The sequence below is a fragment of the Haliaeetus leucocephalus genome, unplaced genomic scaffold (assembly GCF_000737465.1).
Source record: "Haliaeetus leucocephalus isolate CR32 unplaced genomic scaffold, Haliaeetus_leucocephalus-4.0 Scaffold339, whole genome shotgun sequence".
Taxonomy (NCBI): Eukaryota; Metazoa; Chordata; class Aves; order Accipitriformes; family Accipitridae; genus Haliaeetus; species Haliaeetus leucocephalus.
In genome coordinates, this window is record NW_010972775.1 from 10,352,849 (window position 1) to 10,376,736 (window position 23,888).

General features: G+C 45.3%; 1 protein-coding gene across 1 annotated transcript in view; it reads right to left on the reverse strand.

Annotated features, from left to right (window-relative positions):
* MAPK6 (mitogen-activated protein kinase 6) overlaps window positions 1-16,092 on the reverse strand; it is a 30,997-nt gene extending 14,905 nt beyond the window's left edge. Inside the window, exon 1 of the mRNA XM_010571833.1 lies at window positions 15,884-16,092. The gene's annotated coding sequence lies outside the window, so the exon portion shown is untranslated. The remainder of the gene's footprint in view (window positions 1-15,883) is intronic.
* Between the last annotated feature and the right edge of the window lie 7,796 nt (window positions 16,093-23,888).

Here is a 23,888-nt window from a genome sequence, read left to right on the forward strand (position 1 = left end):
CTCCGCCTTCGAGGGGGCGGGGCGCGGGGCGGCCCTCAGGGAAGGAGGGAAGGAAGGAGGGAGCGAAGGAGGGAGGGCGGACGGGCGGGATGGCCGCCGCGGTCGCCGGCGGCGTTCGGGGGAGCGCCGGCCGGGTCTCCGTGCGGGAGGCACGGCCGCCCCCGCTGCAGGGCCCTCCCGCCGGCGTGCCGCGCCCTCGAGTCCGGAGGAGCACGCGGGCCCCTTCCCCCAGCAGGGTTGGCCCGGGGGTCCGCGGCGGGACACCCTCGGCGCGCCATCACCTCACAGCCCAGCCTGTCTTCGTGGGACATGGCGGCTCCCAGTAGCCCCTGTGTGCGGTTAGCCGGAGTAATCTAGCAGAGTCTCAAAAGTCCAGCTGAGTCAAACACTTCAAAGAAAGGGCCTGGTGGAGCTGCGTGCCACCGCAGCGAACACGGACGAGAGGCCTACAGGCACTAATGGTGGCTCTCTAGTGCGTTAACACTCACAGCTTCGACTACGATTGCTGCTTCCTCCTCCTGTTTGATCTCCACTGCCTCCTGACAGATTCCCTGGAGTCAGGCTTCTGCTTTTGAAACTTGCATTTGGCCCGGGCCCTAGGGCTCGGTTTCTTCAGCATTTCCCTTGGCTACAACACAGCACGCCGAAAGAAACCCCAAGGGCAGAGAAGGGAGCAGGAACGCGGGTTTTCCACAGCTGGGGGGATGCGGGGAGGAGAGCCGGGCTATGCCTCCGCGCCCAGGTCACAGGCCCTGCAACGGCTGCGGGGAAGAAGGGGAGAAGAGGAATGGGACACGGAGGCCCAGCATCGGTCGCCGCTGGGCAAGCACTGCTGCTGCTGCAGATGCCGGCGTGTGGGAGTCCGAGCGACGACAGGCGGGGAAGTGGTTGCGTGGGCCCAGTTCAACCCTCCTGGCTTTAAACATCCCTTGTGGTAGAGAAACAAAACCACGGTTGGAAGGCAGCAGACGGGGAGTGATGGAGGCAGGCTCTCCTTCTCCAAAGGTGACATTTGGGCGCAGATGTTCTGCAGTCTTAGTGTCACGGGGGACCTGCACGTTCTCCCCACGAGCATCTACAAACTACTTGCCATTGCTGTCACCTCTGCAGACGTCAGAAAGGATTTCTGTCTTGCTATTGTACCTCCCTTAACGGACATAGGCAGGGACAGTAAAAGTCTACTTTTCCCTGAAAATCACGACTAATACAACAAAATAAAGCAAAAGAATTAAAACTTTAAATCTTTTCCCCATGAGACTTTTATACAGCAGTCTTAGTGGGGAGAGAGAGGCATGAAAACACCAGGCCTGTAGGTATCAGAAGAGCCTTACGTTTCCACTAACACAGTTTCAGTACAACTCTCAAGACAGGGTGTGGTTTCCCTAGGTCCCTCACATGCCTTTTCAGTGCAGGATGACTCAAAAGAAGATAAAACAATTAATACTCACTGGTTAAACAGAGATTCTTTACAGTTAGTACTAGGATAGAAGTTACTGACATTGCATAGGGCTCTACAGCTTGCTCTGCTGCCATCTGGACAGAAGGATCCAATTGACCCTTGCACTCTTAAATCACATAACTTTATTTTTTTTAATAAATGACTCATACATCAACATCCAAGGAGCTCCCTACCCAGCTTCTCTAAAGTTATTTAAATAGCTTTTATAGCTTTTAAACCCCTTCAATTATGAAGCCAAGCATTAACCGTCTTAATTTAGTCAGATGCGTTGCTAACTCTGACATTGCCCCCACTATCAAGAAAGGTGACTTGGGCATTTGATAATACAGCACTGTACTAACAGCACACGTACAGAAGTCCGTAACTAAACTGGCATTTTACATTACAATATTTGCTAATTTATCAGCAGCTAACCATGCTGCAACAGTGGAGAAAAGTCAGAAACAAAGATGCAGTTCTTCTGCCCACCCAGCAAAAGAGAGTTGGAAGATTACAGCACTGGCTGCTCCAGACGGCCTGTATTTAAATGCAGTCTATAAAAAAAACTGCAGGAGTGCATATTTGGAAGAGGTGATGTTAGGACGGCAACCAGAGCCAAGCCACGGAGGAGTATTTACTTGCATGAAAGGAAGAGATTCGGGACTTAAAAAAGGCAGGAGCAGCAGTGGTTGTATGTCTAAATCCAGAGCTATTTAGTTAATTAAAGAATCCTTTCACCCATACAAAGTATTTTCATTATGAGGGACAAAAGAGCAAGCTGATCCTGGGGTACTGCAGTAAGAAAAAAATTTATATTACAGCCTTGCAACAGCACCTGGGGAACCTATCATCATACTGTGTCCATTGGGACTATTTTCCAATACCCACATTGCCATTTCAGCCAGGTGGAGAAGTTGCACATCCATGGGGTTTGCTCTGCAGCAGCCCAGACAGTTTGAAAAGTAGTTTACCAAACACAGAGCATACTTGCAGCAAGTGGCAAGCTTCCTTGCCTGGGTAGCACACGCTCACTCATAAATCTCTCATAGTCCAGAAGTACCACTGTTTTTCTGCGTTCCTAATTAATAAATCAAGAGCTACTCCCCACCCATCCCTGCACCCAAATTCTTTTCTGCCTTTCTAAGAGCATGGTCTGTGGTAGGATCTAGTGAATGAGATCCTTCAATCTAGAAGACAATCATGCAACAAGGAAAAGCATGGTGCGGGAATGTTACTTGTCTTCAGCCTCACTATTTATAGAATTACAATGCATGTGAGAGAGAGTTGCTCAGAATTTAATTGTGTGTCACATGGCAATTTATAGCTATCTAATCCTGCAAATTGCTAATCTGTTCTCAGATTTTTAATATCCTATTGATTAGGCTATAAATTACTGTGTCAAATTGTTTCCCCATTCCCCACAAGAATGCAAATACATAGCACGTAGGTGATATGCTATATGATACGAACCCATTCTAAAACATCTGCAGATATTAACTGTCAGTAAAATGCAGAGTAAGAAAAGAACCGGACTTCAAAGGTCATAAAGCTCAGCAATTAAAAAATAATTAGAACTGAAGCAATGATTCATTTATTATATTCAAGTTCAAAAAGATCAAACAGTAAATTCCATCTTTCAGTCCTGTATGTGAATCATTACTTGTGGCGTAAAAGTGAATGAAGTATTTTTAAGTGTCCACACCCATTATGATTGGCAAGGGAAGAAAGATTTGGAGACGATTTGAAAAGGTTGCCCAAGGTGACTTGGCAGCTCCAGGCTTTTGTCTCAGTTTCACTGCTTCGCTGGGGTTTTCTGTGGGAAATCTTTGTTTTCTGGCTTTATGCAGCTCGCTCTAATGATTCCAGGTATTTTCAGAAGAGGCTCAACTTAAGTGTGTACCTCACATCAAGCAGCCTACACCCTCAGTGAAGATTAAGGTGTTGAAGGTGATACCTGGTTCTTGGCCTGTCCTGCAGCATCAGTCCCCTGGGCAGCCAAATTTGATAAGACACACAGGGGAAGACTCTGACGGCAGAGAGTAGCCGGGGCGCCCGCCGGACTGCTCCTGCTCGACTTACATGTCCTCCTAGAGGAAGGGAAATGTATACTAGGATACATATTTAAGGACTGATTGTGCTTCTTACCAAAGTCTAGGATTCATTTTGCATGGGGATAGGGATGAGTTTAGAGAGAAAATCCAACATATTAAAAGGAGATGGGGAGAGGTTCAGGGAACACACAGTTTCTGCTGCCTCCTTGGCCAGTTCCTGCTTACCTGTGTTCTGCAGCGTGATCTGGGCCCTGAAGTATGATTTGGTTTTCCTGGCACAGCTCCCAAGAGTTTTTAATAGTCTGTTCTGATCTCCTTTAACTGCTGCCTTCTCCAGTTAGCCTAGTTCTCTGCAGGTGTTAAGCAAAGCCTTTACAAATCACTTGCTCTTCCAGCTTACATTTTCATAGTGCTGACGTTCAGCACGAATAGTCCAGATAAATTTGAGTTTCACTGACAACCCAACAACTTAGGTAGCTTCACTTCTTGTGCAGCTCCATTTCCTGGAAAAGGTCAGACTATACCTTTCCATACTGGACGTAGGGTTTTTTTATTTGTTCTTTTAAACACAAACACATTTTCCTAACAAATGCAGACTTTAAAGTCTTCCCAATAAATCTTAAAGTATACTTCATGCCAGCATTATTAGAAGGTAACCACACAGAAGTTGCCATCTTAAAAACTTTTAACAATTTTTTGCATCAAAATCCCTTTTTAGTTAAAGTCTACTTAGCAGTAGCCAAAGCTACCTGGGCACAGGCAGCATGGTATCACCTCATTTGCACTCACCTGTGGAACTGACTTTGCTAGAGCAAGCTTTGTACCGGCTATGTTCTGATCAGGAAAGAAGCTATGGCAATATTGGGGGACTTAGAAGAAAGGAAAAAGGCAAACCCTAAGATCTTCATCCCTGTGTGAAACAATAGAAAGACCGGAAAAGCACAGGCCATTAACAGAGACCAATTCAAGCCAAAGGCAGCAAAGTACAAAGGGCAAATGAAGGTGGAAAAAGACAGTCACAGAACATCTTCAACTTTGAGGTTAGAAATAAATGGGTTCTGTGACATACTTTGGAAATTCTTTGAATCTGCAAGAAAAAAAGTTATTAAACACTTAAAACAGAACAAGTCATTCTTCCCCCTTGGTAGATCACCAGCAATCTAGGACACTTCGGTACAGCTAGCTGCATGCAGGCTCCCCGCTTAATATCACACATTTTTATTAAGTCAGGCAATTCCACTGCCTACTTTTTCTATGTCTTAACCAAGACTTAGCACAGGGGATAAAGCAGCTGCCTAAAGCAGGAGTTGGCAAAGTGATGGCAATACTGGAAGAAGAGGAAAGCTTAGAAAGCTTGCCTTGTAGCTGGGTCATCACTGAAAGCCTCAGCCCTCTGTGTGAAATACACTTGTAGGGCTGGAGCTCTCCCAGATTTCTCAGCCTTTCATTAATTCCTCATTAGTTAACCTTGCAGAGAGATAGCTATCAGTATTTCATGGACAGAATAGCAAACATGTAGAAAAATTTACCAAGGCAGGCAATTGAGGCAGTATGTGTTAGGTTTAGTCGCCTTTTAAAGGATAACTGGTACCAACATTTTCACACTCGGGTGCTCTAGGTGACCCAAGTTGCTTCTAACTTCCAAGCGCGGGACACGGGATGTGTGCTGGAGCTAGGCTGTAGATCCAGTCAGTGGATGAATCTACGGCTGAAAAATGTTCTACAGAGAGGAACAGGGCTGTTGTGACAAGGCAAAGCATAGGATGAAGTGGAAACAAGAAGCACCAAATGTTTTTTCCCAGCACTTCAGGTACCAGAGAATTCTGTGTGTGACAGTTCTCCCCTGTTCAGACCTGCAGGCAGGCACCGCTTTCATCCCCACCTCCAAAACCTCAAGTGAAGTAGTTAGGAGAACACATCTGCCCGCTGAAGTGGCACCAGAGCAATTGTCTAAGGCATCTCTGTGCTAGTTACTGCATAGGCTGCAGTGCTGCTAGAGTTGTAAGGCAGCATATTACCCTACAGATATTATTTAAATATCTGTAATACCTTGAGTACTCCAATGTGGGGAGATGCCCTGGAAGCAGGGCGGGGTGCTGTCAGCAAAAAATGCATTTGGTTTTGGATTCCTACTGGAAAATACGTCAGCTCTTAAGCAGAAGTTATGAAGGCCTGATGATGGATTTATGTAGAACAATTATATGTTTTTGTAGAACTATTGCATTTAATTGCAGAACTATACATATTGCTATGTAGAACTGTTCTTGTTCATTCCTATAGAGCAGTAAACCTTCCTACATGCAGCATTTTGATTGCTATTGCATTATAGAGATAAAGCCTCTGCTGTGCAATTGTAAACACAGCTGGTGCTGCAGAGCTTCTCATTTACAGAGAAAAAAAAAATGGACTAACATTCGCTAACATTTTCACCAACACCAGAATCCTCTTGAAATACATTTACAGGGGGCAAAGCTCAATACAAATACATGGGCATCAGCTAATACACTGGTTTAGCAGCCTGAGGCTACATAGCTTTTACATATCAAATAGCAACAAATGTTATCTACAAGCTTACAAGGGGAGGAGGAAGGTGCAGTGAGTTGAGGCATCTCAAACACTTTCAAATATTATTTTGCAATAAACTACATACAAATGGCATGGCCAGAAGCAAATCTGTCAGCCGTCAAGAAGATGATCTGTTGCTGCCACAAGAAACTTGGGGCTTGGAAAAGCAGTACTAATTGGTCATAGTGGAAGAGTCTCAGGACTCTGCTGCTACTTAGACTTGTACCCTGCAGAGGCCTTCATGAGCGGGACATGGACTCCAATCCCACCTAGGCCACCTGCGGCACTGTGGTACTTCTTACGGTGGCGTGTGAAAACAGGATGAAACAAGCTGGCCTGGGAGACACGTTAAGAAATCGTGTCTTTGTGACTGCTCAGGCAAAGGCCATCACATCCATTCACTTTGCCCTACACACAGTGGTCTCCAACATGCCCAAAGCTCATAGATGCAGCTGTTTCACAAGCAAGCAGCATACTGGATGGCTAAAGATAAAGAGGCAAGAAGCACGGTGCCAGCAGGGTCAAGGCAGGCCAGTGGGAAGCCGATGTGAGTGCTGTTGCTTAGGCTGCCTTTTGTCTGTGGCCAATGCACTTTTTCAGGATTCCCAAAATAGCACTTATCATAAACAGCAGATTGACTGGGAAGCGTGCTGCTGCGCTTAATGCCTCCTACTGTCCCTGCCAGACTCCTACCTCAGTCAGTCTCTTGAAGCTAAAGAGATGGAAAACCTAAGAAATATTGAAAAGTAGAAACTTTTAATAGAACATCTACCATCAAATTATATGGCAAATACTCAGCATTGCAAAAGCTACCTTGAGTCACTTTTGTTATATCTTCAGACATCAACCCCCCAAGTTTTTATTTTGCTAACAAATAAATTTTGGAACCACCTCCTCTCCCTTAACACTCTGTAACTTTTTCGCAGCGCATGTTGCACCATCTATTTCTAAAGATTTCCGCTACAAATACATGGGACTATTCAATTCCCCATATTCCCCAACCCCATTATACCTTAGCTGTCATTAAGATTTTCTAGGACGTTTCAGGTTTTCTCAATGGTTTTGAGACACTTGCTGGGAGGGAATACATTTCCAAACTATTAGTTTTCTCATGAAAACTGGGGTTTGCCTGTGTGCCAGAATCAGCAGACATTTTATAAATAGCTTTGGACAGATGACAGGAAATGATGCAAGATCTCAGGCCACTCCACAGAGGGCAACTGTCTGAAGTGCTCAGGAAGGAGGGACTTGCACCACTGACTACTACACAGGGGAAAAAAAAAATAATGCACAGAAGCATCATTTACTACAGAGGGTGTCAGGCTTATGAAATACAAGACCTCTATCTTATTACAGCTCAAGCAAAAAGTCTATTTGTTTGCAACTACACTACAATGAAAACCAGGAAAATTAAATTTTCCTTTGAAGAGGAAAAAATGACCAGAATTGTCTAAACTCACTTCGTCTTTTACTCTCAAGGAGGAGCTTTCCCCTCCTAACATGCTGTAAATGCCAACACACGCATTGGAGATTCTCCAGACTCCGCCTGGTGCCAAATACTGGGATCATCTTCTTACCCTGGCATTTCCCATCAGCTTCAGCAAAGGCTCTTCCAACTCAAACTGCTTTAAATGGGCTCCAATAATAGCTACTTAGAGGTTAATCTGTGTCTATTCATCTGATCCCAAGAACTATCTGTTCCTCTTTGCAATAGTAATACAGAATGGAGCATCAACTCACTGTCTCATTTTGTTTCTGTTGGCTTCCATGAAGATAAAGCACAATAATTTAACCCCAAATAAATGATTTATTTGGAACAGGGGCAAACCCTCAGCATTCTTAAGTCCATGGCAGAACTCTCAACAGGTTTAACTTCAACGCAGTGACTCCAGCCTTCTCCTCCGCTACCAAGTTGGCTCCTCTTCCTAACAGCAGCAAGCACCTCTCAGCCCACTCCTTACCACACTTCCACACCACTGATAACTGAACAGCACGCTATACATGGAAGACTACAAGTATTAGTGAGAAATAGATAGTGTACCTCCCCAGCAGATGTGCTTTTTGAGTCATTCAGTCCGGAGAGTGATGCATTTAAGTCCTCTACGTTCCCACGTTGCAGTTAAGCATTGTGCGGGGCCAGAAGAGCTGCCCTTGAAGCAGCCACAGACTGGTCTCCGTTCTGCACTGGGCCCTAGAAGTGCGTGACCGTGTAAGCACACAACTCGTCTGCACGAGAGCATTGTCATAACCACCGACAGCACTGTCTCCCACAGACCCAGCATCGGGGAGCCTGAGACTTCTGCTGAGATTCTACTTTGACAGAGAATTGCATATTTGATCCCTCTTGTGACCATACCTCAGAGGCATCCTGCTTTCAGGGGTGGATGGTCTTGCCCCATCATTTGTAAGTTATCTGTTCCCATGACAGACAGAAGAGCCTAGAAGCACTCCTACCTATGAAAGGAGTAAATAATACATGACACATTTTTTGAGCTTTTGTACTGAGTAACTGCTTTTACCCATGGTCTACATTTCTGTAAGTTTAAAGAAGAACTTGATTTTTTTTTTTTCATTAAAGACATTAAATCCGACTGAATCTTTGTTACTTTGGAAATGTAAGATTTGTTACCTCTATTAGAGGTACAACAGTGCTGAAACTGGGCCATCCCAAACTTTCTGAGTTAAAGGCTGTGCAAACAGAAATGGAATACATCTGTCCACGTATACATTGCAGGATGTAAAGCAAATCCACTTGTTAGTGGGTGTTCACATACTGCATGAGTGCAGGAGAGAAGGGTACAAGAGAAGGTGGACAAGGCTGTCCACCTTTGCTCAATGAGAGCTCCAATGCATGAGATCCAACTGTCCTTAATGACCACAAGCATAAAAAACCCAAAAATTGTAAACCCAGACTTCATTCTTTTCTGCACTTGGAAAGAGATCTTGTATATCTTTTTTGCTTCTTGACCTACGAGGAAATGTGTCTCACATGCCTACTTACTGTACCACTGGATAGCCTCCTCCACAGAGACATGCTCTTCTTGTACAGGGCTCATGCAGACTGCTTCTCAGAAATACCTCTGTAGGATACCCTGGTGCGGAGGAATCACTGAGAAGCAGTCCTAAAACCAGAAAGTTATCTCATATAGGTAAACATTTCACTGTGTAGTTATGCCCAGAGGTTCTTTCATGATCTGAATAGGGAGATTTACTTTGCAAGTGAGCTGGAATTAAGAAAGAGAAAGAGGTAGAGAACCCTTCTGCTTTTTAGTGCATCAGCATTCTCTTATCTCCAGCATATCTCTAAACAGTTTTCAATTGCATTCAGTCAAAAACTGTTAAATAAAAGCTTAAGAGATACCACATACATCTAAAGTTATATTTTGTGACAGGGGAAAGGTAGTCTTCCCTCATTCTTTGTGTTTTATGAAACACTGGGGAACCATTTAAGCCTCAGTTAAAATAAAATCAATTCCTGATAAACGTATTTTAGTAAACAAAAAAAGTTGCTAACCATTATCTCAAATTTCTTCTTATTGTTTAATCTGGACACTCCCAAAACAAAAGCAATCAAGATGATTCAAAGAAGAGGAGTTTCAACCTTTGGACCAGCTCTAATTGCAATACTTAGTTCTCATGATTGCTGCAATTCAACAGACTCCAACATGATCATAGCGTTTACGTATGCTCTGCGATTTACGCCAGCATTGCCCTGGATGACAGCAAGAGCTTCCACGTGGTTCCTATCTGTGATCTGATGTCCTCAGTGGCTGACGGCACCACAAACCAGCTGAAAGGCCTTTTTGTGTTTCCTTGCATCCATTATCACAGCAGTTAGGTGCACAAATCCATTCACTCATGTTCAGCAGTGGGAGACTTTGTGACAAGGTCAGGCTGTGCAGTGGGATATCTCACTTGGCCACCCAAAGCAATGAAGAATTAGGCTTCAGCCACCAGACACAGTGGGCAAACTCTTCCTGGTAGCCTGTGTCTTGAAATGATGGCCCAGAGGGGTAAGACTGCAGCTCACAAACCTCTCAGCTTTTCCTTGCTGTTAACTTTTCCAGGACAGACAGCCTCTCTAGCTACAGACTGTCTTGGAAAAGGTATATCCCAGAAATCAAGGATGGACACAAGTCTCAGCCCTTGCTTTCGGAGTCAAACCATCCTGCCGGGGCGGGACTAGGAGTCTCATTACCACTGCCCAAACCATCCTGCTCCAAGGGCAACTCCAAGGAGGACTTAACACTCTCAAGCCTGTCTGTCAGAGGCACTTCACAAAGACTTCAGAAGACAGTGCAATATTCATCAAAAAAAGGTGGTAGTTTTCCCCTCAACCTAGCAAAGGTTTTGAGATGTCAGCTGCTTATTTTTTCCTGACAGACTACCCAAGCTGGTATTTCCGCAGCTGCATGGACTATCTAAATACTTGCTAGAAGTACAGAGTAAACTGAGATTATTATGGTTTGTGATAATATCCCTGTTTAAATAATTAAGGCAATTCATTTGCTTGTAGTAAAAATGATTCAAGGACTACATGTACAATTTGCGATGAAAGTACTACCCTGTACTGCATGTTTATCATCCTAGGTCCAATGATATTTGTTAGTAAACAATACAAATGTAATCATTGCTAGGTGATGGTAAATCAGTCGCAAGGCTTGAATAGGCTGTTGTCAAGTAGAACTTCAACCAAGAACCTGCGGTAACTGCTGAAATCAAGTGAAACAGCAGGGTAGTAATGGAAACTTTTGAACCTTTTCACCCAGAGGAACAAGAAGATTTATCTTCCTGATTGCTCTAATGTTTCAGATAGCAGAAGAACATGGGAATATGGGCCTTCATGTCAGCTAGTAAACTTCTCTGACCTTTGCAGGGAACTCCATGTGACATGACAATCACAGTAATCAGAACAAGCTCTATCTGCTCTGATACAGCTTTACTGCATGAGCAGATACTCCTTTTTCTCCTCACAAGTGCTCAGTGCTCCGCTTCATTCATTGTACAAGACATGTACCTCATGTGCTCACCTGATTACCAGTAATTGGATACCAAGGAAAAATAAAATCAGTGTACTGCCCTATGTTTTATTCAGCACATATAGCCCCAGTCTGAGGACAGAACCACCAGGGTTTAAGGGCTCTGCAAATACCCTTTAAATTAATTTCTACAGTCTGCAAGAATGTCAGGGTATTATCATTTCCACTTTCCTGAGCTGAGTCACAAAGATCAAGGTCACAGTAGCCCTTAATAGCAGATGCACAATTTAAGATTGCTAGAACTGAATTTTGCAAGAGATTGGTACTTTATTCCACTGTTCAACTTTTCAACTCACTTTTCAAAGTGATTGGTGCTTCTTGCACCAAGTGCAGATTCCCAAAGCTCTGACTTCTCAGTTTTTGCAAGTTATTCTAGGCTTTGTCCAGGCAGTTCTGATTTTCCCCAGCACCAGAAGCCCCCGAGTAGCTGTGTTTGTACACCTCGAGTAGCTGTGTTTGCACATCCTCCACGCCAGCCTCTCCACTCCCTCTCAGCTGCTCATCTAGTTTTTCCAAGTCTCCTCCCATTTCCCAGTTGCTATTTTCTTTTCTCTTTTCCAATTCAAATCTCATTTTTACAAGCTTTTTCTCCCAACCTACTCCTTAAAAATTTCCTACCTATTCGGTCCTTGTTTCTTTGGCACATGAGTCAGGTAGCTACCTCCAGCTTCTTAACTGGAGCCAACAGGAGCCACTAAAAGCAGTGTATGGCAGGAACAGGCCACTTATATTCAGTTAAGGTGCCCAAACCCAACACAGCCTGCAGCAGCCCGTGGATGCAGTCACAGGAAAATTTCTGTTCAGAAGTGACTGGGCTGGAGCACACCCAGGACTGACAGGCAGTGTGGGAATTTATCTGCTCCCACATCTATCCAGTCTGCAAAACATGAGGTCTCCAGTTCATAGACATCAAGAGATTTTCCACAAAGATAAAATGCGCATCTTTGATTCTGGATTTCTAGAGTGTCCTCCTCTTCTGGAACAGGCAAGAGCCTTTTAAAAACTTTTTTTTGTTTGCCTGTTTTTAAGTAGGGCAGAATCAATGCTCTCCTCCACCCTAGTTCTTGCAGAATGACAAAATATTTGAGCTAAACGTTCCAGTAAACTTCAGATTTGGAAATGTACCTGGCACAAAAATGTTTCCATCCAAAGAATTAGCCGTCAGCAGTGTCATGGTCTGTCGAAACTGAGGCAAGCACTGAGATCAAGGCGATCCCAACACGAGAGCTTCCCAGCCTTGCCTGAGCCGCCAAGGGGCTGCAAGTGCCATGTTCTGCTTTGCTGTGCTACTGCTCCCTGCACGTACAGCCTCTCTCCATCACCTCTCCCTTGCCCTCTGCCTGGGCAAGGGAACAGGCACATTTAGAGCTTCTCCCCCAGCAGAAGGTACCTAGAAAGCTAACGTGGGCTGCGTCACCTCTCCAGGCAGCCTTCTCCTGACATCCCCAGGGCTGGAAAGCTGCTAGCTGTCGGGGAAGCTGGTAGTAAAAGGGTCTTCTTACACAGGAACGCATTAGGGAGGAAAAAAAGTAGACCAGAGAGTTTCTGAGAAAGAGATGTCCCTGTCAGTGTCCTCCCTGTGGGTCGGTGAGAGGTTGCCGGGGGGCGCACAGGAAGCCCCCCAGGGGCACTCGCTGCTGGGATGAGGAGAGCCCTATTCAAGCTTCTCTTCCCCTTTGTAAAGGTATTTTGGGAAAAGGCTCTCAGCAGTGGAAAGCAGGAGGCCGTTTCCTGTAGCAAAATATCCCTGTCTCCAGCACAAAGTTTCTTCCTATTATTTTGATCTGACGTGCAGTCACACAGTCACTCTCCTACCACCCAAACCCTGCTGCTTCCCCTGCATTCTGGGCGCAGACCCTGCACCCCCAACACTGCAGCTGCCGTTAGGGGGCTGTGGGGCAGCCAGTGTCGGGGCGGGCAGGAGACCTGGGGTTACAGGGAGACACCCCAGGAATTAGGGGAATGCAACGGTGAGGAAGGTGAGGAGATAAGTGTTTAAATAATCTCCATCATCAGCTTCTCCACAATCTCACTTTCTGGCTGGCTGGAGGGACGGACAGAAACCACACGTAACTGCGCGCAGGGGATGGGGACAACAGCAACATTAGCCTGACTTTCTGATGGTTACATAGGCTGTAATTTCTTTTTATTTCTGCCGTATCCTACCTGAAGAGCATTTCAAGACCTGCCCCACCCCCCAGATCCTATGATGAAAAGCTGTCTCACAAAGCTGTTTTCCAACACGTCAAATTCAAGTTTTGTGGCTCTGTTTGACAGTTTTACGAAGACAGCATTAGCTCCTGACTGAGCATAAGCAACCAGGTCACTGAACACCAGGACTGCACGACTCGGTGCCCCGACGCCTTGCCTGGGTTAGATGGACTTCTTGAAGCCCCCATCTGCCTGCAGCCTCAGCAGAGTCTGTCCCACCCCTCCATCATTCAGCGGCAGGCACAGCTCAGCTCCCAGGACCTTTACCAAGCTACGGTCACAAGCAGGAGACCCGAACGAGAGACAGCTCCGTCCCACTGCTCCCGCTCGCACGGACTAATGCCGCAGCGCATCAGTGAGCCCACCCGCTCCCACGCCGCCGATGCCGGTGGGACCTCTCCCGGGCTGGCCCCGCGCCAGCCGCTGGGCACCCACCGCTGCGGGGTGGCCGTCTCACCTGCAGCAGGTACACAAACTGCCTGGGGTCCTTCAGCATAATGCTGGCAGCTGTGGCAGGCAGAATCGAGGAAATACATGCCCGAATCCGCCCCTGTGCTTTTTAAAACAAATTTTTATTTATGCCGCTGGTGGTGGCAAAAAATAGCCTGAGTCTCCAGTCTACCTTCAGTTATATTTTCCCATGTGCAGAGCTGAAGCTCTGAGGCTCCTCTCCCTCTGCAGAGCAAACACAGCATTTGCAGGAATAAAGCTGTGCTTATATAAGCTTCTGAGAATGCCAAGTTGAATGTCTGACAGAGGAAAAACTTCTGGTAAAAACCTATTTTTCGTCTTTTCAAGAGATCTAATCTGTCTTCTGTGCATTCCTGACCTTCAGAAAGTATTTTCATCTCACACGTTAAGTATAACAATCCTCTTAACAAGGGAACATTTTGTCAGAGCTTTAAATTGGGTTACGTAAATTATTTGTAGTTCTGACAGCAGGTTTCTCTTCCGTCCACGAGAACAGTTGTTATGAGATTGCTACAAGGTTCATTCGCAATCAGTGCAGATGATCATCTGAAGGGACTGTTTAAAATGAGATTTTATCTGGGGGATATGCTACAAGTTTATCAAGGCTTTTTATAAAAGCAGCATTTTTGCCAAATAATTTGCAATACAGTAACCTGCGTGAGAATTAAAAAATCCCTGATGTGAAAGGTAAATTGAGGAAAAAAAAAATTTCCAACTCCCACAAACGTTAGGAGGAACAGAACACAGAGGGAAAAAAAACCCAACACATATGTATGTATATAGTGGTACTGAGCATGTCTCAATCCATGACCTTACACTTGTTGATTACAGTGGGAATTGCAAACAGTCGGGATTGGGCTCTTTGTTTCCACTAAGTACTTGTTCAGAAAAAAGCAGACTGGAAAAATTATCCAAGAAGTAACAGCACTACTTTTAGCATTACGTCAGAGCAGTCAATGACTTAGAAAAACATTTTCCAGTACCCTCTTTTCACTCTTTCTTCTCCCCAACCCCTAACCAGGCATGGGGTTAGACACTGATTTTGAATGGGAAGAGTTCTCAGGCAGCAGAAGCCTCCCACCTCCCTTTCTTTCATCACTGGTAGGGCTGATTGGGAAAAAAATTTCTACCAATTTCTTCAGGAGTGGGAAAAGAAGGGCATAATTTATAAATTTGGATTAATTTTTTAGGTTCCCCATTATATTTATGAGCTATTTTAAAAAACCCAACAAAGCAATAAGCCAATATTTTATTCAAAAGGAAAGCATTTTCTTTGACTTTAAGTAAAACAAAATTTTAAAATGAAAAATTTCAAATCAAAATGTGGACATTTCATTTCAAAATCTTTGTAAGAGCATTTCAGATTTTTTTCTCCCTAAGTAACAAGAGCAGTGAGTTAAAAGTTTCATCCAATGCTAAGTATGAGCAATTGAGCAAATGCAGTAAACCTGATTTCTACACACTCCTGCTGCCATTAAGTTCTCCACAACAGTGCTCCAGAAACCAACAAACCCAGCCTCCCCTTCTGCAGCATGAAAGTACTCCAAGGAGTGACATTTTCAAGGAGGAAAAACCTGTGGGTTTATAAACCACACACACACATGCACAAACACAAGAACCATGCAAAAGGTGCTCAGCAGAGGAGGACCTTTACCCACAAAACTTAACATCTACTAACATTTCCAAATCTGCCTGGGAATGCTTTAGCTTGGTATTTCCAGTCATATTGAGCTAACTCATGGTGTTTTATCTTTCCTTCATATTTCCTCCCCTTCTTTGCGTGATGCCAAATATTTATTTTCAGCAGTCTATACAGAGTTGTCTCATGATTTTATTAGCAGTCTCTCCTATAACACTGTATCTACAGAGAATGCAATGCATTAGTACTTCTAGGTACAATGTTAGGTATGCCCCTGAATTATCTAGAGACACTAGCTGACTAATATACAATGATTTTATTTATATAAAAGACAATATATTTTGGTAATTCTCAAAGAGAGAGAGATGTTTTTAAGTGTTAGTTAGAAAAATTGATCTTAATCTTTTATACTTCTTTCTCTCTAAACAAACAGATCTCATAGGAGAATACACACAGACATTTAACTTACCATTACTGAAGCTATCTTTTGAATTCCTCAGTATCATTAATATTTAAGCAGAAAGAACAGAACAAACAATTATCCTAATGATACCACACCAGAACTAACAAAGTAATTTTTAAAAAGTCATCCAGAAGAAGTGAGAAGGTCGACCAGAAAATGCGAGTCAGGAATAGCTGTGCTCTGATGAGGAGGGGAAGGTTATGTTGCTGTGATATGAGTAGTGCACAGCTGTTACTCTAGTAATAATTCATCATATTAATATTTAAATGAGAAGAGGAGGAGGGCAGGAGATTGTGTGTGACTCAATGGTCCCTCCCTGTCCTTAAGCAGAAAAATAGGCCACCGATACAGAAAGAGCATTAGGAGCTATAGAGTGGGAAGGTTTGTTTTCATTACCTCATGAAGAAAAGTGGGCAAACTGGTCCCCGAAGAAGTCTAGAAATTATCCTGGTTTTACTATTGCGAGTTAAATTCAGTTTCCACTCTCAGAAGCAGCCATTACCTAATGAACAGATTGATCCGGCAACCGGTGCTCTAGCTTTGTACGTGGTGTTTCTTGGGTTTCAGTGTATTTCCAGCAAGCTTCTACGCGTCCTGCAAAGAGCCGCCCGCGAGAGCCTCACCTGGCGGTTCCTTGCAGGGAAGTGCTGAATCGCTGCTGTACTTTGCCATTTATCTGCAGACACATTGATAAAAAGCATTTCTTTAATCAGGGTTTGCTTACCTCCAGGCTCGTTCCATTATCTTGACCCATCGGGGTCTCTGGTATGGGCAGGCTCTGGAGACTTGAGGAGGAGCAGGAGTGGCTGCCTGCAGGAGGAGGTGTTGCAAGGAGCAGAGCCTCAGCCCCAGGGAGCCTGGGGGAGCTTCAGGAGGTAGAGCAGCAACACCCAGCAACAGCAGGCTCAGCACAAGGTGGAGGGCTAGAGGAAACAGCTGATGCAGGCATAACCCAGACAGATGTGGGTGGCATCCCTGGCAGGAGAGGCAGCCTGACCACGCTTGGTTGCATATAGGGTTGCACAACTTTATCCAACAATTCAATATAAACACACCTCTCACATGCCAGTTTTGGGGGAGGGGGGGTGGGTTTTTCTTTTTAGTTCTGTACGACTCCTCCTCGTTAGCAGAAAGAGTGTTACTATGACACCCCTGGCTGAGCATCGCCTTGTTGACTATATAACTCTATAAAGGTAATAAGCAACCATTTAACTAGAAATACAGACGCAGACTCCAGAAATGGCCATGAGGCTAAATAACAAATAGTTTGTAACAGAACAAATCCACGGGGAAGCGTTCAGCTTAGCGCTCAGCATGAAAATACAAAGTACACAAAGTACAACCATTAAGAGATGCCAAATTCATGCAGTAACATCAGTTCTCAGCACACCGTGGTAAATTAATCAGAAATTTTCTATTTTTTCCTATTCAAGCAAAGACATTCTCCTCCCCCTTCATTTCTTTAGCCTCATCCTTCAAGATTGAGTTTGCAAACAGCCTGAGTTAACGTTGATATTATTTTTAGCTGACTGATACGGAGGTTTCATTTGCTGCATCCTGTACAACAGGATTTGTGTTATTAATACATTGCAGAAAACACCACTCATCAGATCTTCTCCATATCCATTGTCAGTGTCCCAGCAGAGTGACCATTTAAAACTGGTTTTCTTAACTTGCTACAAAGGGTTGTACGTAAAGCAAGATCAGACCCCTGGGCACATTGGAGAAAGGGGGAGTATTGATCTAGACTGCTCACAAGAGTAGATGACAAGCGTCTGCAGGAAGATACCCTCTTCTCTGTATTAGTAATTACACTAACACAGGAGAGGTTGGGCTTTTCCTCCCTGGATTTTGGGAGTGCTGGAAGAACAGACCTGCCACACTGGCTTTTATCCCTGGTAGAGCCCTCCCTCCAGCTCCACCACCACTGCTGCCTCATGGGTAGGACAGATACACAAGGCTGCAATAAGCCACCCACCCCGTTAGCACTCCTAGCTGGGACTCACATGTTCCCAGCCACATGCAGAGGCAGAAGCCGTCCTCCAATTCCTTGAGCTTCTGTGTCAGCCTCTAGTGACAACTCTAGCCCCAACAAGTATCATGCGATTACTGTGAGGTTGAAGACCATTTGCACTCCCAAAGCTGCACCCTCACTAGTATCCTCAGTGTCAGAGGGCTCCGTCTTCAACCAGCTTGGATGCTGAGTTGTGTCACTGGCCACAGAATAGTTGAGGAAAAATGCTGGGAGAAGCAGAAAAGTTCCTAAAGTAGAAAACCTCTCTTTCTACGTGAAGGAGTTGGGTCTGGTCCACCAGAATGCAAAATATTTGCTGCTTTCTATACTAGTAGTACCAAACGTGATTTAAGATAAGCCAAACTCATTCCCTTCTTCCTTATACATCCTCCTCCACACTATATACACACATACTATTGCAGAACCAAAATCCTCCTTGTGCAAGTAGTTGTCCAGATTTCAAAGCACTCATGTACAATTGCTAAAATAATCTGTAGAGCAGCCTCCAGTTTTCCCATTGATCTTCAGTAGCCTGAAAAGGTTAGCAAGCCAAAGAGGTCTCACTGCTATTCCCTCCTTCCTTTTAGTCTGCATTTTAAAAAGCAACCACATGAAGCATAGTAATACACATTAACAAGGAGAGAAGGCTAATGTATCATTTTGCATCAGAACAAAAACTGTGGACAAAGGTTAAAAAGTCTTTGCAACCACTGAATTGTTAATTGAAGGTGAATGTGTGATAGAAGATAAACATTTTCAGGTCCCGATTGGGTCAGCTGACAGATTTAATAGCTTCCATAAAATACCACATTGCAACAGCTTTTATACTGTCTTTATAGGCAACCATCAATTTCCAGCTGGGCTTGGTGGCAGCCAGATCAATGTACAAAGTTTGAGGAGCTCAGACTCAGATTTGCTCTTCCTTCAGTGACAGAAGAAGGTGCTAGTTTAATCCAAATCTATGGTCTTGGTTCAGAAGAAGCTCCATCCTCTGTTGACAAGTACCTTTGAGGTCAAGGCTTTTTCAGGCTTTGTCCAATGTCTGCCCAAATGCCACGCCATTCCAGCCTATGCTCTTAGTCAAAAAGGAAAAAAAAAAAAGGCAAATTCACCCAATTCTTTTGTTTCTAAAATACAATATTGACAAGGAAATCCTGCCCAAGAAGGCTACCACTAATTTTGTGAGTGCTCTTGGGCGCACTTTTGTGCTGAAAATCCTCTTCTGTGGATTTGGGGGTAGCCTCCATTCACCTTGGAGAAGACATGTGCCAATTAGAGAAGGATTAAGTACAAAATTCAAAGATTGGTCAGTGGCAGTTAGCTCCGCTGGCAAGTCTCATTTCAAGTAACCTAACTGCTAACTCAGGCGGTATCATACCATTCATTCATTCCTCTTAGAACCAAGCATCAGGCCCCCACCATAGTCACAGAGCAACTCACGGACATAGAAGAGTTCACTGCAAGGCTGGCCGCTGCACTTGCCCTAGGAACAGAGGGGTCAATGTGAAGAGCCATGCTGGCACCAAAACCCCCAAACCCTCATCACATGCAAATTCTGATTTAATTAGCAGCACTAGGGTTTAAATGTATGACCATCAGATGCACGCTGCTGGGCCCAGCCCCTGGCATGGTCAAACACAGCCTGCACCCATGCCCAACTTTTCCTTAACCAGATGGGTTCCACAGCTTGGTCTTTCTAGATGAAACTGGACAGTTGTGCTTCCTGAAGGCCACACAAGTGGACAAACTTCCCTCTGGCTCTCCAAACATGGCATGTTTGAGGAACTAACAAATGCTCTCAGAAGTGCTGTGTCTGACTTACTTAGATTTCTGTAACAGCAGCAAGGCTTACATAGTTGTTTATCAGTCAAAAAAGAGGGGTAGGCTTTTTATAGTCTAAACTTTATTAAGTGATAAAGATCTATGAATCATCTAACGTGCAATTTATCTACAGACAAATAGGATTAAAAATAGAGCAGGTAGTTTCGTCTCCTTTTTTTTTTTAATTGGAATGGAAACAAAAAGAAAGCTGGCAGATGAGGAAAAAGAAGGCTGCTGAGATTGCTGAGCACAAGGCTATGGCTGAGGACTGCAATGACAGCTTCCTCAGTTATTTTATCTCCCTGATGAGGGGCCAGATCTTAGGTACTCTCAAGTGACCCTTTTCTGTAATGAGGATCTCAGTATTTGGCCTATTCGTATTTTTCATTTCTCTGCACTTGGTCCAGGAAATCACAAGGGTTGGCATTTTACCACTGGAATCAATGCAAAGACTTCTGTCTCTTAAGTGCTTGGCTCTGCCTCAGAGTTTTTTAATCTTTCCTTTCCTAAATGTAACTGATTGACAGGAGTGTGCATCCCTGGGTCAGTTTTCAACTCATGATCCAAATAGCTCCTCTGAACTTGGAAGAAATCCCAACAGTTTCCCAAAGAATTTTCCTTGGGACAGTCTGGAAACCGTCCTTGTCAATAAATAATTTCTGTCAAGTGAAACACTGACAGAGCTACTCCGCTCAGCTAACTATACTGTGAAACATTAACCTCCTTTCCTGCCCCATGGTGGCAGAGACTGTGTTTTGCTGCTTTGTGACCCAGGAGTGACCTCACTGTGGACTCCTGTATTTTCAGCACACCTCCTTGAGGTTCAGGATTGAGTTACGTGGCACCTACATTTAAAGAAGCAGATGGGAAAAAGCAACTTTCATTTCTTCCTTGTCTCGACTGGGCATGATATACAGTGAGAGGGGACAGATAATGCCAGGACCACCTGTTCCTCATCCAAGGATGCTCAGTTTCCCCAATGCACACACACACACACCCCCACACACACACACCCTGCCAGCCTGGCAGCGGTGCTGCCTGATGTAAGGGGCTCTGCCTGCCATCACCTAGGCATCTTGCTGCTCCAGCACACTCAGAAGGGCTGTGGCTCCGAGGGCTGGGGAGGAAGAGGAGAAATACACTGCCAAGGAGAGCGAGGGCAGATGTCCTCTGCAGAACCAGATGGCTATGGGACCACAGGGGCCACCCTCCCATGACACAACGTGTGTCCCTGACAGAGCTCCCTGGACACAGCCATGCCCAGCAGTTGGTAGCACAGTTGGGCAGCACCAGCAAGTTGTCACCTCAGGGGTCTCTGAGGCTGAGTGACATGGGTGCACATACTTGAATGCCATTACACGTTCAGTTGTGCCTGCAGCAAGACAGGGCACAAATTTGTATCCGTTGCTGCTGGGCAGGAACCGTGACACTGAAGACACCAGGGCTGTCATTCCATGGAGCTCCAGGATATGAAGCTGATGATAAATTCCTGAGGGTTTCAGAGGGTGAGATGCTCTGGGAGACCCCTCCTCACTCCAACAACCCCACCAGAGAGGGTTTGCCCAGAAGATCACGCATGATGCCAGAGCAGCGCATAGGCAGGAGCCACCTCACAAGTATCCCAATTGACACCTATGCCTCTGGCTCTTCCCTATCCACTCCTTCCAACCTCACCCCTCCACTGAGTAGTTTCTCTACACCCACACTTCTCCACACCCACAATTCTCTCTCCTCCACCTGTCATAATATGCAGCCTGGCTGTACTGACAAGCCCACGCCACAGCATTCACTCTCGCTAGCAAGCCCAGAAGAGGAAGCCTTGTTCAGGCCCCTACTCTTGGGGTCCAAACCAAGCAGAGCACCAGCACCAGATCGGCCTTCCTGCCTCGTCTCCAGAGGAGCTTCAGGCCTGGTGGCATTGACCTGCACAGGTACCCATCTCGGGAGGGCTGCATGGCTTTGCCAAGCCTGTGCCAGCAGCCCAGAGCTATTTTGTAATTAGGATGCTTCACTCGAGCAAGAGAGGTTGTTAAAAGAGACAAGTATAGAAGAGTATTTTGTGGAAAGGGCTGGGTAAGGAAAAATAAGCCAGTTTAATGTTCACACAAAGAGCACTGATCCAGAAAAAAAAGGAGAAGATTTTTCTTTTCATTAAGAAACAAACCAAAACAAACCCCACTTTTCCTTCAGTGCAAGTAGAGCGCACAGCCTCCTGCAGAAAGGCTGTTACAGCCCTGCTAGCTGGCCCAAACTCGACAGTGCTGCACTAGGAGAAAGAAAAAAGCCAAAACAAACAAACAAAAACCCCACTCTTACTCAGAAGTCAGCCCTCTGCCTGCAACCTGCACACACTAGTCACAGCACAACCAGGACAGCCAAGGAGAGATTAGGTCAATTTATGGGAACAAGCTCACACAGCTCAGAGTCCACAGCTCCCCGGAGGGCCCCACGCTTTCACCAGGGCTGGCCAAGTCCGGCACGGGCAGGTCCCCTCTCTCCACCTTGTGCCCTGGCTTCTCTTTGGAGCTTGTGTTCCCAGGGGCCCCGGGCAGCTCCCAAGGGACACAGGGAACAAAGTACGTGCCACGTCCTGGCCAAGCTCTGCCAGGCACAAGGTAATCAAGGGCCCTAAGCTGCCCTGTGCTTCTGGCGTGAGACTCTGGTTTTGGGCTGCCCATTTGCATGCTCATTAAGAGGTGTCCAGTACCAATCTGCAAGGCTCAGCAGATGAAATCCAAAGGAAAAGCCACATGGCCCTCAGCTGTCTTGACATCCAATTAGCACTTCTACTTCTGAGAGCTGCTACTGCCAGGGCAAGTACCTCAGCCCGGAGTGCCCACCGCTGAGGCTGATAATGCTGCAGATTTGGCACCTGGGCCTCGGCACTGCCACCTGCGTGGACTGCTCTGCCTGCCGGGTACCGGCCACCCCGTGAGTCCTCAGCCTTTTGCTGGCTCAGCATGAATGAGTTGTCAGCGGAGCTATCTATGGGATATTCTCTTGGCTGGCATCTCCCTCCAGAGCTTGTGGCTGAACTCTTGTTATTTTGCCTTCAGCACCGGCGGCTCTCATACTTTCAACAGAGATGCTAAAGCAGGCTGAGGTACTGCTTGAGAAACCCAGCTCTCTGCTTTACCTGCTCAGTCTCCCTTACAGCCCTTGCTTGGCCCAGCTAAAGTAATCTCAGCAACTTGGATGGTAAAACACTTAGCCTTAAGGTTGGGATGAAGCTCTAACAGGGTAGCATAGACACAACCATGCTTATACAGTCCTACAAGTTCTGTGAAGATAGGTGGTTGCACGTAAGAGATGGTGTTAGTGCCTGCTGTACATGCACAGCCATGAGAGGTAAATCCATAAGGAGCAATTCACCCTGCTGCCTACTGACTTGACCCAAGAGGTTTGGATGTTTATATTCAGAGGCTAGAATCATAACATCCACAACAGATGCACCACCCCAAACATGGAAATATTCCTGCCACATCCTCGTTGTAGCTGGCTCAGCCTTGACCCTGTAAATGAATTGTGCCTAAGGCTAGCGAAGAAGGTAGCAAAATCTCTCTTAGGAGCTCAAACTGTAGAACAAACAACGGTTACAGGGAGGGCGAACAGAGGAAAGAGGAAAGGGAAAGAAGAAAGGGAAAAAATGCAGCAGAGGTTATATTGTGCATGAGGATCAGGCAGCTTGAAGTGCTATAAAATCCTTTATACAAATGTTATTGCAGTCAAATGAAATAGCAGCTATTCTCAGGGAAACCGTAGCTACCCTCAGTGATTATTACAATAGCCAGCATGATGCAGTATTTTTTCCTTTTTGAACCAGACGCTATCACTAGTGGTACGTACCTGTATACTTACAGAACACTTTAGATCAGCATATCAAGTTCAGATGGAAACTGTTTAATACATTGATACACCCAGGTTGGATAGGGCTTTGTTCAATAACCATTTCTCATGGTGAGATAAGGGACAGAACTGAATGCAGCCATTAACTGTCAATCAAAGCACAGATCAGTTTATTCATGGCTCTCCTTACCCCTGGGAAACGATAAACAGTTTAGATATCCCTCAATTAAGTCTCTCCAGGACCACCTAGTCACAGATTTGTTTTTGATATCCTACTTTTAAAACCTCTTGTCCCCGCCTACGGAGTTCACTACAGGCAGAGTTGGTGCA